Source organism: Pteropus vampyrus, unplaced genomic scaffold, assembly GCF_000151845.1.
Source record: "Pteropus vampyrus isolate Shadow unplaced genomic scaffold, Pvam_2.0 Scaffold334, whole genome shotgun sequence".
NCBI classification, from domain to species: domain Eukaryota; kingdom Metazoa; phylum Chordata; class Mammalia; order Chiroptera; family Pteropodidae; genus Pteropus; species Pteropus vampyrus.
Genome location: NW_011889115.1, coordinates 989,436 through 1,003,111, shown reverse-complemented (window position 1 = coordinate 1,003,111; position 13,676 = coordinate 989,436). Strand labels below are relative to the sequence as shown.

The 13,676-nt window shown below is 42.3% G+C and overlaps 1 protein-coding gene across 1 annotated transcript in view; it reads right to left on the bottom strand.

Annotated features, from left to right (window-relative positions):
• Window positions 1-13,676, bottom strand: part of PLEKHA7 (pleckstrin homology domain containing A7) — a 125,390-nt gene that overhangs the window by 98,113 nt on the left and 13,601 nt on the right. The gene's annotated exons all lie outside the window — the stretch shown is intronic.

Sequence of the window (13,676 nt, the reverse complement as noted above, 5' to 3'; positions counted from 1 at the left end):
GAAGAAGAGTAATTTGATGTGTTCCCTGAGTTGAGGGCCGAGATGGTAGAACTAGCTGGGATCAGTGGATGGTCACTGGGAGACATATTTTCAAAGAATTAAATGTCAACACTGTCACAGAGTGGCCTCTGAACATCAGACTGGCTGGCTACCTCCTGTTGGTGGAAGTTTTCATGCTCAGGCCAAAAAAACCATTTGGCAAAATGTTGCTAAAGAACACAAATCCCAGGCCCGAAATCTGCTAAGATGACCTTATGTTCCTCTCCAGCTCTGTGAATCTATTAATCCATGAAGCACACCATTTAGCAGTTACGTGAGTAGAGAGATTTCTGAAATACATGGGTAGGATGAAGAGATCCTGAACATTAGGTGTTATTGGTGGGAAAACAAAGAAACAGGGCCCTGTACAGAGCTATGACCGAGAACCCATGCCCAGCTCCCAGGAACCTAGCAGCAAGAGCAGGTGGTCACAGCCCTGTCGCGGAGGTTGGGTTAGACTCCTTAAGCCCCCTGTCACAGGAAGCTTACACTGAGATTGACAATACCTATGTCAAGCCTTTCTTTTAGATACACAGCTTTAACAGTCCAGTGCAGCCAGTACCCTTTAACAAACCACTGGCACTATATTAAAAGTAACAGTCATCATTTTCTGAATACCTGCGAGTGTAACTGCTTGAGATACTTGCATGTATTACCTCTAATGGTCACTTCAGCAGTGCAAAAGTATTATTAATTTAGGGCACTGTGGTTAAGAGGGATTAAGTCATGTGCCCAAGGCCATACATTTCAAAAGGATTTAGGATTCCTCTTGGAATCCAAGTCCAGGGACTAAACTCTTTTCCTGTATCACGTCTCCTCCGAACCCTTCTTGGAGCATTTAATTTGTTCAAGGTGAATAACAACACCAAGCAAGTGAGCAGTACAAACAGATGGCTTTCTCTCTCCAGGCCCCAGTCCTCTCTGCAAAGTAGGAAAAGGTTGGAGATAACGTGCACAGGGAGCCCTTCCAGTGCTGACACCGGGTGCTGCTGTTCTAGGTTCATTTTCTCCATGTTGCCTCCACACTGATAGGGCTGAGAAAGAGGTGACGGGGCAAGCGGTAACTCTCTAGTACTCTCACCACAAGGGGGACACAGTAACTCTTCCCATGCTGCCTAGAGGTCACAGCAGCAATGAAAGAAGGAAACCAAGAACAGGCACAAAGTCTGCTGCATGAGCTCGCTCACAGGTGTGCGGTGTAGAATGACCCACATAAATCCTGACATTTAGCACTTCACTCCATAAACCGAGGCTGCGGTCAAAAGAATCAGCACGCAGATCTGAGGGCTAGCTGTGCCGGAGCCCAGGGGACATCCATGAGGAATTAAAGCACAGGGTCTTTGTTTGGAAAAGATAAAGTTGTCAGTGGGGTGTGAGAGGTAAAGCAGTCCAGCCACATTCCAGTAGGAGGAGCCTCCTGCAACTGCTCCCCACAGCCCGCATGCTGTCCTCCCCTGGTTAGGTTTGGGGCACCCTTCCATCCCGCATGGCTGCTTTCTCACACACTGGCTCGAGACCTCCTAAGGCTGCATATTTCCCAGTTGCCCCTCTAAGGGGCTTATTAACAGAACCAAACAAACGGGGACTGACCCAGCGTCCCTCCACGATCTGGGGAAGGGGAACCATCCTACCCTCAGTGCTGGGGTGAGAGAGGACACTGGGTCAGGGCGGGGCTCTCTCTGCCTATCTCACTTCTACAAAAGGGCAAAATGGGATGATTTTGGAAACACCCCCCCAAACCCATTTCCTTCTCAATTTCCTACTGAGGCCTATTCAGGAAGGGAGCCCCTGGCTGAGGAGCAAGACAGGAAAAAGGCGCCTGACCCACAGGACCCAGAGTGCCCGGACTTTCCAGTGAGCAAACCACTGAGCCCAGGTGGAATATCCTGATGGACTTTTCTGGTTGTATTCCGGTATTTCTTTTTTCTTTTTGGTTTGGTGGGGGGCAAAGCAGGACAGGGTAGGGGAGAGGCATCAAAGTCAGTGGAAGAGTGTGAGTTTGGAGCCAGGAACGGGTTCCAGTTACGTCTCCACACTGTCCATGTGGGATTCGTGAAAGACGTCTAAATGGTGCCTGGCATCAAGGTGGACAATAAGGGTAGCTATTTTATTGCAGTCTCCTCTCCCTAAAGAATGCCTACTAGCTCTCCACATCCCTAGAGAGCCCACCATGCCGGTGTGCCAGACTTCTGCAGGTAGCAAAAATGTGTGTGGGTAGAAGGGTCAGTGGATAAAGAACCACATAAGATAAAAAAAAGAGACAGAGATCCATAAGAACAACTTCAGTGAGCATATCATATTTCAGGCACTCTGCAGGCATTATCCCATGCCTTATTGTAATCCTAGGAGGTAGGTACTATTATCTCAGTTTTATAGGTGAGGAAGCTAAGAACGAGAAAAATTAAGGGGTTTGTGCAGAGCCAAGATCCAAACCTAGGTCCCTTGACTCCATAGGTGGAGTCAAAGGTTGAACTATTCTCCATGAAGACAACATGGCAAAACTAGCTTTTCCAAAGCAAGAAGAAAATGTTGGTACAGGGTAAGGGCTTCATGGAAGAGGCCATTCTTACTAGAGTTTCCATGTTCTGAAAATATATCACCAACCTTCCACATCGCTGTCTGGAAATCCCACCTCCCTGGTGTGGATACTGGCTGGAAGCCTGAAGGTTAGGGCCTAGAATTTGCTGGTGATCTTTAACCCAGAATGACTTCCACTGTTGAAGCAAAACCTCCTTGACTGCTTACCATCCACCTCTCCAGGCACCCCCTGCTTTGGAGACAGCCACACGTCACTGACTCTGAATCACACATTTAAAATGTGTTTTTCCAGATCCAGACTCAATTCCCCAAAGTCAAACTGTGTCGGTGGAGAGGGATGCAGACAGCAGAGAGAGCTCAGTGAATCACTTTCTCTGCTAGTGATGGTATCTGATGCATGTTAAACGCCTCCCTGCCATTCCTCAAGTGTCTATTAATCAGTGAACCAAGAACACAGAGGGCACCAAGGAAAAATCTGTCATTGCAGGGAAAAAAGCAAATTGTGAACCGCCTCTTTACTAAGGCACAAAGACTTCTGATCCCAAGGTGAGGCAGGGATGGTAACAGCCTGGTCACTGAGACACTTCATCCTACTGGCCACAAAGCATGACATTAATGAGCCCTCAACTAAAAGAGGCAAAACCTACTTCTCCCCAGCCTCTTCTGGTCACTGGCTGGGCCAAGGACAGAACTTGCCAAAACTGGTTAAAAGAGAAACTTTGAAAAGTCACTTGTTCTTGCAGAGCTTCTGTTTCCTCCCCACTTTAAACAGCCCTAGAATTCTGTCAGTCCTCCCCAGCTCGCAAGATCAAACAAGATACGTGATGGTCCCCCAAGGTTCTGCTGTCCCCTTGCCCCTTCTCATGCTAAATATTCTCAGGGAAAGCTCATTCACTGCGATGGTTACGACTCCTGGAGTGTATCTCCAGTGCTGTCCACTCTCTTGAGCCCTGGGTCCCCACATCCAACTGCTTACAAGGCACTTCTACCAAGATGTTCTCCAGGCTCTGTTCAATCAACATATTCCGAAAGGGAACCCTCTCCATCCTTTCTTTCATCTTTTATTTCCTTTCTTAGTGAAATCGCAGTTTAGTGATTTTCAAACAGGGGCATTTGGAAAAATGGCAGTGATATATTTGTTGTCACAAAGACTAGGGGGACATTTAGTGGGCAGAAGTCCCTGGGTGCTAAACAGCACTGTCCTGCACAATGAAAATCTGTCCCTCCCCAAATGCGAACAGTAACACCATTTAAAAATGCTGACAGTCATCCTACCTCTTTCCCTCATTCCCCATCAGTCACTGAAACTAGTCTACTTCCTACGTCACCAATCCATCCCACCCTCTCTGCCCCCACAGTATCCTCACTCTCACTGGGATGACTGCAGTGGCCTCTAAGGTCATCATCTCTCTGCACTCACTGGCCCACCTAATCCCAATTAACTTTCAGCAATCCTCCACACAAGTACATGTAATATCTCTAAACCTATACATTGTCGCTCCTTGCTTTAAAAATCATCCAACAGCTCCCCTCACCTTTGGGATAAAGGCAAACACCACTCTTTATCTGTTGCCTGCCTCATGGTTCACAACTCCCTCTTGAATACCCAGGCTCCAGGCATGCCTCAGTGTCTTTGCACACACTGTTCTTCTTCTGGAAAGCTGTCTGTCTCCCTGTCTCTCTGGCGAACTTCCATCTATCTTTAAGACTCAGTGCAAGGGTCATCTCCTCCTAGAATCCTTCTCTGCCATCAGGTGGAGTCAAGTACCTGCTGGTGTACACTGGGATCACAACATTTACCATTTATTTTCCACAACATTTCTTTTGTTTTTTTTACCATCTTCTTCTGATTGTCTTGCTTGCCCTGCCTCTCTGTAGGCTGATGCTCAAGCACAGAGCCTGATATTCAATATGAGTTTGATAAATAGCCAATGAATTAGAATTTAGCTGACAAAGCATCGTCTCCTGCAATATAATGACCTGGAGAGGTAGTTACTGTCATTATTATCATTTTATGGAAGAGGAAACTAAGGATCTGACAGGTTACATTCTTGTCCAGGTTCTCATAGTTAAGGGGTTGAAGCCACACTGGAACCAGGTTCACTGATAGCAAATTCTGTGCTTATTGTCACACCACCAGTCTACCGTAAAGGTTATAGAATAGATTGCCAGTTGGGGGTGGGAGGTGTCATAAACCTGCCTTCTTTAGACCTGCAGAGTGAGCTCTGGAAAAATCCACCCACATTATAGAACCACTGGGGAGGAATGGTGCCGTCCTCTTCAGGCCTGGGGTGGAGGTGACTTCGTGTGTAGACAGAGCTCTGAAAAACCCATCCACATTACCCAGTTGCATAATATTATCTTTTCCATTATACACACTTCCTACACTCCAATCATACTGTGTAGAAATCCCAAAGCCAGCCGAAGAGCCTAGTTTTACTATCAGAAACTGTCATACTCTGCCTGCATACAGCATGATGGCACCAGTGTACCGGCTGGGCGCAGGAAGAAATGGCGGAGGACTGGTGGTAAGTGGCAGCATTTAAAGTTGCCATGCATTAAGTGCAAGTCACTTTAGACGGGCTGCCCACAGAGAAGGTGTTTCAGGCAAGACTTGCGAGTGCCTGGGAGGAGGCAGAGGCCTCAAAAGCAAGCTGCCCTGTGATGCCACAAGAAAGGCTGCTGGTTCCTAATTACTTTCCGAGAGTTTTCATGAACACTTCACATATGCCATCTTGCTTCAGGAACACAAAGCAATTAGAAATGGGGTTTCAGACTTTGCGACCCCAACCGCGCCACACTGGAGCGCCTTCCCTTCTCACACACGGATTTGGCTCTAATGCGAATTTCAAAGACGATTAAAGAAATGGGCAGTTTGGTTCTGCAAGCTTCTCATGGGGCAAGGAAAATGATAAATGCTCATTTCAGGGCTCTGGATGGCAATCACTACCCACTTCAACAATGTCATCCAGATATCACCATGACAACCACCAAAAGACTTCCTTCCTCTGTGGCAAAGACAATAGAAATTTTAATTAAGGCCATTTTTTTTCCTGACTGATGCAAGAAAAACATCAACAAAATGTTACCCAGAAATACATGACAAGGAACAGTTCCAGAATTCAAAAATACTTCTGCTGCTTTCCAGAGTCCCATCATCCATCCCCACCTCCCAAAGCCCAGCCTCCTGCTCTCTCAACAACTCAAATTTTATAGACCTAATAAATTTAGACTCGTCTAGATCTTTTATCAAACAATATAAAACTAGGTAAACATTCCAATTTCATTTTCTGACTATGACTGAGAACAGGATTTTAGTCATTATTTCAGTCATAAAATTCAAAAGGTCTGGCGCAATATTTATAAAGTACTTCCAATAAACTCTGAGACACCCTAAGATTAAACGAGTTCCTGGCCTTTGAGCAGGAATATATCTAGATTTGAACATTTGCTTTGTTTCCCTGGGTGACTTTGGGTTACTTAACTTCTGAGATTTTGCTTCCTCATCTGGAAGAAAGAAATAATGCCTACTTTGAAGCACTGCATGGAGAGGCAGTGATAACTGCAACATGCCAGCACTTGGTCAATAAATGGCAGCAAGCATTATTACCACTCTGCTTTATTTTCCCCTGAAAGAATTAAGACCTTGTCCACTCTTCTAGGAAATGTCTCTGGCACGTGTTGGCTCCCATCCCTTCTTACAGTCCAAGCTTTCGTCTTCTTAATTCAATGTGAAACCAACCAAGATCTCACAGGGTTTTTGTGGATCTTCGCAAATCGATCTTAAAACCTAAGTTTAAGGGCAAAGGGACTAGAATAGCCAAGAGCATTTCATCATTGTAGAAAGTTCTACCGGGCAGTGTAATTCTAGAGTAAATAACTTTTTGTTTCAGCGGGTTTTACTTTGGAGAAATGTGTTCAACAGAGACTAAAATTTAGCACAAAAATGGATGTGCAAAGAGAAAATATTTCAATAAAATTACTGACAAGTGGCCTCTGATTGGAGGTGGAGAAAACTGGGTGACTTTCTCTGCCAACCCAGAGTAGAAATCAGGCCAGGGAAAGGGGAGGCAACAAGAAAAGCAGGCTGGGAAAGAGGTAATGATCTTTATCAAAGGCCTAATGTGTCTCAGGCACCATGCTATGTGCTTTCCATATGATTTTCATTTAATATTCACCACAAGCATGTAAGGTAGGTAGTACTATTTATATTAAAGATTAGGAAAACTCTGAAAAGGATAAGTGACTTGCCCAAAGGCAAAGGGCTTGTAAGTGGTAAAGAACCTTGCTCTCCAAGATTTCTCTTCTTACCATTCTTGACAGCTGTTTCAAGTCTGCTCTTAGCAGTCCCAGATGTCAGCAGGGGGATGAAGAGCCCAGGTGCTAGGGGTATGTGGAAAAGTGCTGGCAGGTTCACTGGGGTGAGCTGGGGGTGAAGGCAGGCACCTGGTAGACCTGCTCCTTCACCCTCACTCTCCACTCCCCCTTTTACCTGGAAGGCACCTGGACGTCACTTGCAGAGAAATACATGTGCACACAGTAAACAAGAAGGCCCCAGAGGCCAGAACTTGCCACTTCCAGCACGAGAAATTCAGGTCATGCTCCAAGTTGCCAACTTAATGTGTAATGGGAAAAGAACTCTCCACATTTAAGCCTCTCACAGACTATAAATCCTCAGCTTTACTGATTGCCTGACAGCAAATTCTACCCTCAAACATACAGTTGGATCTCAATAAATTTAACTTCGCTGATCCATAAATCCTGTTAAAAAAACATACATATGGTCCAGACTGCCCCTTGCTTGGGTGGAAAGGAGGGGGCTACCATGAATTCCCATTCTGTGAAGGTCTTATAACTTTCATGAGGTTTTTTACTGGATTACAAGTAGACCATGAAATGCTGGCATCAGCAATTATACTTGGATAAATAAAACGGAACAAATTACCTAAGGGCACAGACACCCACTATATTTCTTCTCTTTTTCGCATTCCATTTGACGTCACTATCCATCACCACCACTTCCCATCATCTTTTCCTTGTAGTGCACAAAACTGTACACGACATTGTGATCATTAACAATTTGGTGGTCCCTGGACAGACTCAAAGGGCAAGTAAGAAATGAGAGGGTGAAAGGCAGGAGGCTTCAAGGAGTAGCTAGATTTAGACGACAACTCGATTCAGAAACAAACACTTGTGAAACCTCTTTTTTCCCCAAAAAATCTTTTTCTTAGGACAGAAGTTCTCAAACTAGTTCAAGTGACATAACATGTAGAAATTATGATGTTCTTTTTGCATAACCCAATGAAACATGCACTTTATAATATAGTTTATTTTTGGTTCCTTACTTATAAAAAGTAATATACACTCCTTAGAGCAAAATCAAAAAACCTAGAAAAGTAGACAGAGGGGAAAAAAATCACCTCTAAGTCCACTAACCAGACAATCAACTGGGCACTAAATACATAATTTTGTACTAAATTAAATCTTTTTTTTTTTTTCAGTCGATTCTAGTGAGGACAAACTATAAGTCACAAGCTGAAGAGGACTGTATGGGATTTATTTACTATTCCCTAAATTCCACCTTCAGCAATTCATTTATTTAGGTAAGCATTGCCCATCCAAGCCTTTCTTTCTTTCTTTCTTTTTTTTTTGGTTTGGTAACTTTGAGACAATTCACATGTCAAATAATTCACCTATTTAAAGTTTACAATGCAATGGCTTTTAGTAGTAATAGTTAAGAATTGTGTGACCATAACCGCAATCAACTTTAGAACATTTTCATCACCCTCAAAAGAAACCACTAATCTATCTCTAATGATTTCCCTATCCTGGACCTTTCATATAAATGAATTCACAAACTGTCATCTTCTGTGACTGGCTTCTTTCATTTAGCATGTTTTCAAGGTTCATCCTTGCAGCATGTATCAGTACTCCATTCTTTTCTATTGCCAAATAATATTCCATTGTACAAATACATCACATTTTATTTATCCACTCATCATTTGACAGACATTTGGGTTATTTCCATTTTGAGGATAGTGTTATGAATAACGCTGCTATTAACAGTCATGTATGAGTTGTTATGTGGACATGTTTTCATTTCTCTTGGGTTTATACCTTGGAATGAAATTTGTGAGTCATGTTAACTATGTTTAACCTTCTGAGGACCTGCAAACTGGTTTCCTAAGTAGCTGCACATTCTCACCAGCAATGTATTAATGTTCCAGTTTCTCCATCCACATCCCTATCAGTACTTTTTAATTATCTTTCAGAATAAAGATATCCTAGTGTGTGTGAAGTGGTATCTCATTATTGTTTTGATTTGCATTTCCTTGATAGCTATTAAATGGCTAATGATGTTGAGCATCTTTTCATGTGTTTATTGGCCATTTGTGTATCTTCTTTTGCCCAGCTTTTCTTTTAAACTGCAGGTACCTCTGGACAGAGATAGTGCCTGAATTCAAATATTACTTATTAGATCAAGTATCTTGGGTAAGTCAGTTAACTTCTATTAGCTTCAGGTTTCTTATCTGTAACCAGAAATGCTATTACTAACTACCTAATAGAGGATTTAAGAATTGAGATGAGGCATATAAAGGTTTTAGTTCACAGCAGGGCACTCAGTAACAGGTCAGCAAGTCACAACTATTATGAATGACTTCATTATTAACACTTGACAATCTGTTAATTCTTTAAAACAGTGCTCCCCGTAAGGAGAGAGTCTAAGATCTGGGACAGAGGAACAAGGGAGTTCGAAAAATGGAAGAAAAAAGGGGAGAAAACAAATAGTTACTAGTGGATCATTTTCAGAGTCTTGTTTTAGGAGTCACTGCCAAAGGCCAGCTGAGATCCTGCTCTTCCACCTTCCGATAATGATTAAGCACCTTGTTCACTGTATTAAATCCATTTTTTGTTTAGAATAGCTAGTTTCTCATTACTGCCATTGAACCCAGACTGAAACAGGAAGTCTTAGTCACAGCTGTTATCATTACAGCCTTGCACACTGTATGAAATATAACATTAGGTGATCAATAACTGAAGTAAATCAAGTAGAATGAGTAAACAAATGGATGGAATGAATAAAGAGACAAACGGAATGTGCTTGGGATATATGAGCTTAGCAAGGTGAATGAGGATCTCCTTCCAAGAGGATCCTGAAAAAGGCTGATAAACAGCACCTAAGACGCAACAGCCAAGCTTCACACTGTCTACCCACAATCCATCACAATTGCACAGATGTCTACATTCGAACATTTTTCATTTCTTTGTTGTCAATGCTCAGGGATTATAGCTTCTGGAGAATGTTGCTTTCCTTTATTTGTTTCTTGAATTTGTGAGTGAGAAGGTGAAAGGCCTCCACTTATGCTTTTTGGCATTTAAACAGCTCACGGGGGAAAGAAAGCGGGAAGTCAATGGTTCCAAATTCAAAATAAAGACAGGCTATTCTAACAAGGTCCAAATTACAGAGCGCTCCAGGCACAAACAGAGATACTTTTTTTTTTTTTCCCCCCAGAGAAATTCTATTTTCCTATTCAATTCCGAAAGAGAGAGTCAAGCTGAGAAAACCGTTATACAAACAGATTTGCTTTCAGCAGCCACTCCGGGCAGCACACAGTCAGACAACAAATCACCTTTTTAGGCTTATGTCCTTGCCATGTTCCTTTTCTTCAGAGACTGGAAAAGTGTCACTGCTACTTGATTCAACATGGTTAAAGATAAAGCAAGGCTCTACACTCCTGCTGAACAAACTTATAAATTACTATCTTTCTCCAATGTCTTTCCTGGCTGAAATTGTAGAACCCTCTTAAAAACCTTGAAACTACTGGAATATGACAGGTTTGAATTTTGCGGTCCATTTTGGGGTCTCTCTTGACAGGCCTTTTTTTGCCTTAAAACATTGTTTATTCTTTCATGTTTTCATTGAAATCGTTTACAGAACACTCCTTCACTCATGTCCCCTCATTCACTAAGGAACTGCTGAGTACCTGCTGTGTACCCCCATCCATTGGGTATACAGTTCCTCTAAGCTCCAAACTGATTTTTTCAGGGTTGACACTTCTGTTGTGTTTCCTAAGTTGTTCATTATGGCATTATTTTAACATTAAAAAACTGAGGGAAACTCTAATTGTAATGTAACTAACCATAAGGGAATGGTTAAACATGATATAATGTCTCTTCTTGACAGAATATTGTACCACCATTAAAAACAAAAGTCAAAGAATCTAAACTTAATAAATGCTTGTTAAAACCAAGCAGGACCCACACTAATATAAAATATCATCTCAACTATGTTTATAAAATGCAAAGAATGAACACAGGATAAACAGAAGCCAAATGTTAATTCTAAGATTATGGACATCATCTCTTCTGTACACTTCTATGTATATTCTCTGAATGTTTCTGCTCATTGTAGAAAATTTAAGAAAATAAAAGCATAATAAAAATAAAAACCCTTGTAACATGCCACCACTGTTATTGATTTGGCATTTTGCTGTCCATTATTTGTTAGGATAAAATTTCATAAATATACTTTGGATATACTACTTGCAAAAATTTCTTAAATCTTTAAAATGGGGAAGAATAAGAAATGTTGTTTAGACTTATGAAGATAATGTAATGTTAACCGAGTCAAAATCATATGTACAACATAACTAAAAGCATATTCTGTAAAAAGATTTATTTTTCACTGCTTTATATCTTGTCAAATTTGTGCCATGTTATATCTGTTTCAAATAAATAAAAGTTATTATTCTCCCATCTCCCCCCAAAAATCCAGAAGAAATACATTAAGGTGAAATAAATGAGTATTTTCCCCTTCTCTATTATCCAATTTTTTATGTAGTGTACTACCTTCAAGATGAAAAAAATAACTAACAATTCTATGCTTTCCTCAAGATCACCATAACCTAAAGTATCTACTGTATTAGCAATTTCCCTTTAAACAAAATTTCCTGAGCGTCCCAAGCAGCCTTCTTGCTATAGAGCCTCAGGGAACAGCAGGATGGGCTCTCTGGTGACTATCTGCAGAGGGGGCGGGGGAGGCTGCAGGAACCCTCTAGGCCCCCACCAATGCCTGTGAGCACTTCCTCCAGAGAGGGTAGGGAAGTAGAAATGCCTCCACACACCCACGCACAATGTCATGAAGGTGCCGCATGGTGAAAGGCTATGTGAGAAGGCCTTTGAAATGACTGGCAAGGGAAATGACTGCTTTTTTACCTCCTATATCCTATTCCCCAGGCTCCCACTCCACCTCCTCTGATATCAGGATGGTGATGGCTTAGGCACTAGTGATCATTATTCTCATGATCCTCTAACCTCAGTTTATAAACACTTTCAGTATAAAGTGTTTCACTTAATGCTCTCAGTAGAAAAAAAGTTGTGAGACAGAAATCGCCACTTTGTTATAGCCAAGGAAGATGAGACTCTAGAAGGTTAAGGGACATATCCAACCAAAATCCAGGCCTTATTCTCTGAAGGTCATGTATCCCTTGACAGGGGACCTTCTAGGTTCCTGAGTCAGAGACAGCTCTTTTCATTCAGGCTCTTGGCACAGCCTAAGATGAAATGTCCAGGGGCAGGTGGTGGCCTAGCAAGCTGGGCCACCCAGTCAGGACAGCCCCAGAGGTTTAAACTGGCCATCTGACAAACACCGGGTCCTTAGACCTTGGCTGGAGAGGAGGAGCAGGCTGGTGGGGTTTACAGTGAACATGCCTAGTTATGCTTTGTAAATTGGAGAGGTTTGAACCTCAGCTCCCCCTCCTCCTTCTCTGTGACCTTGAGTAACTTATTTAACCTGTTTCCCCATTTACGAAACAGAGATAGTTAGCGTAATCTCTGTGTAAAGTTTTTGGGTATATGAAATGAGATGTGTATTGAGGTAAACACTTCACATGCACTGGCATACAGTAAGCACTCAATAAAGACTAATAAGTATTAATAATGCTAGCAACTAATATTAGTAGGGATGATGATATAAGAGGAGCACATCATAGTGGGAGAAAGTATGCAGCTAAGGCATGGTATCAGAGGTTATATAAGAAACAAAAGCAGCTTCTTCAGTTTTTCAGTCTTTTTCCTCTTTAATTTGTTCACACAGAAACTGGAGCCATTTTATGTTCAGTGCCTTTTCACCTCAAGATGTCCTGCTATAAGACTCAGTGAAAATCATACCATGTACTTGTATGAATTCTGGTGAACTTACATCCATAAATTACTGAACAGAAAGATGATTTCACAAGACCTACGACATCTGAAGTAAAACAGAAGGCAGCCATGGAGTGGGGCCTGCCCTCCCCTCTGTTCCCTGTGCAGCATCCGAGGCAGCAGCTGGACGCGTGCGAATACTGCATTAAGAGCCTAAGCACTTGGAAAGCTTGAACCATAATCTCACTTCGCCACTGTGATACCTCGGACATGTTCCCTCTCTGGGTTCAGTTTCCTTGTCTGCAAAATAAAGTGCTGAACTAGCTGAGCTCTGCTGTGCCAAAGAGCTCAGAGACCTTTAATCTCCAAGTTCATCAGCATACATCTTGCAGACTAATGCTGGCTTCAGCGTCTGCATTCAGACCTCACGCACCAACTACCATGCACCTCTCTGTGTGCTGGCAATGAGGGAAAGGAAGGTGGTACTGGTTTTGATTTTCATAAAATATCTGACAGCCCTTTGGAAACCTCACCATAAAAAGAAACTGGCTGTCACCAGTCACAGGTAATAAACTAATGACCAATCTTGCAGAGTCAATGACCCAAAAGAGGTATCACAATGGCCCCAAAGGAGGAGAAGATTAAATTTACGGCAAGAGAGGGGAAGATTAACTTTATGGGCAGAAAGACAACAAGGGTAATATACTTGGCCAAATACAAGTCTAGAATTGCTGTGTTGAGTTCTGCACTTTTGAATTTGAGAAAACCTCAAAAGTGGTAATTAGACCCGAATCTTATCATCGCCACTTAAAGAGATGAGTAATGTTTTTTAAAAACTTCCACATTCAAGGTGTCACTTATTTCTCATTCACAACAAACACCTCTTTCTATCATAATCAGATGAGGAAAGGGGTTCAAGATGGTTAAGAGACTTGCCAAAGATCCCACAGCTAATA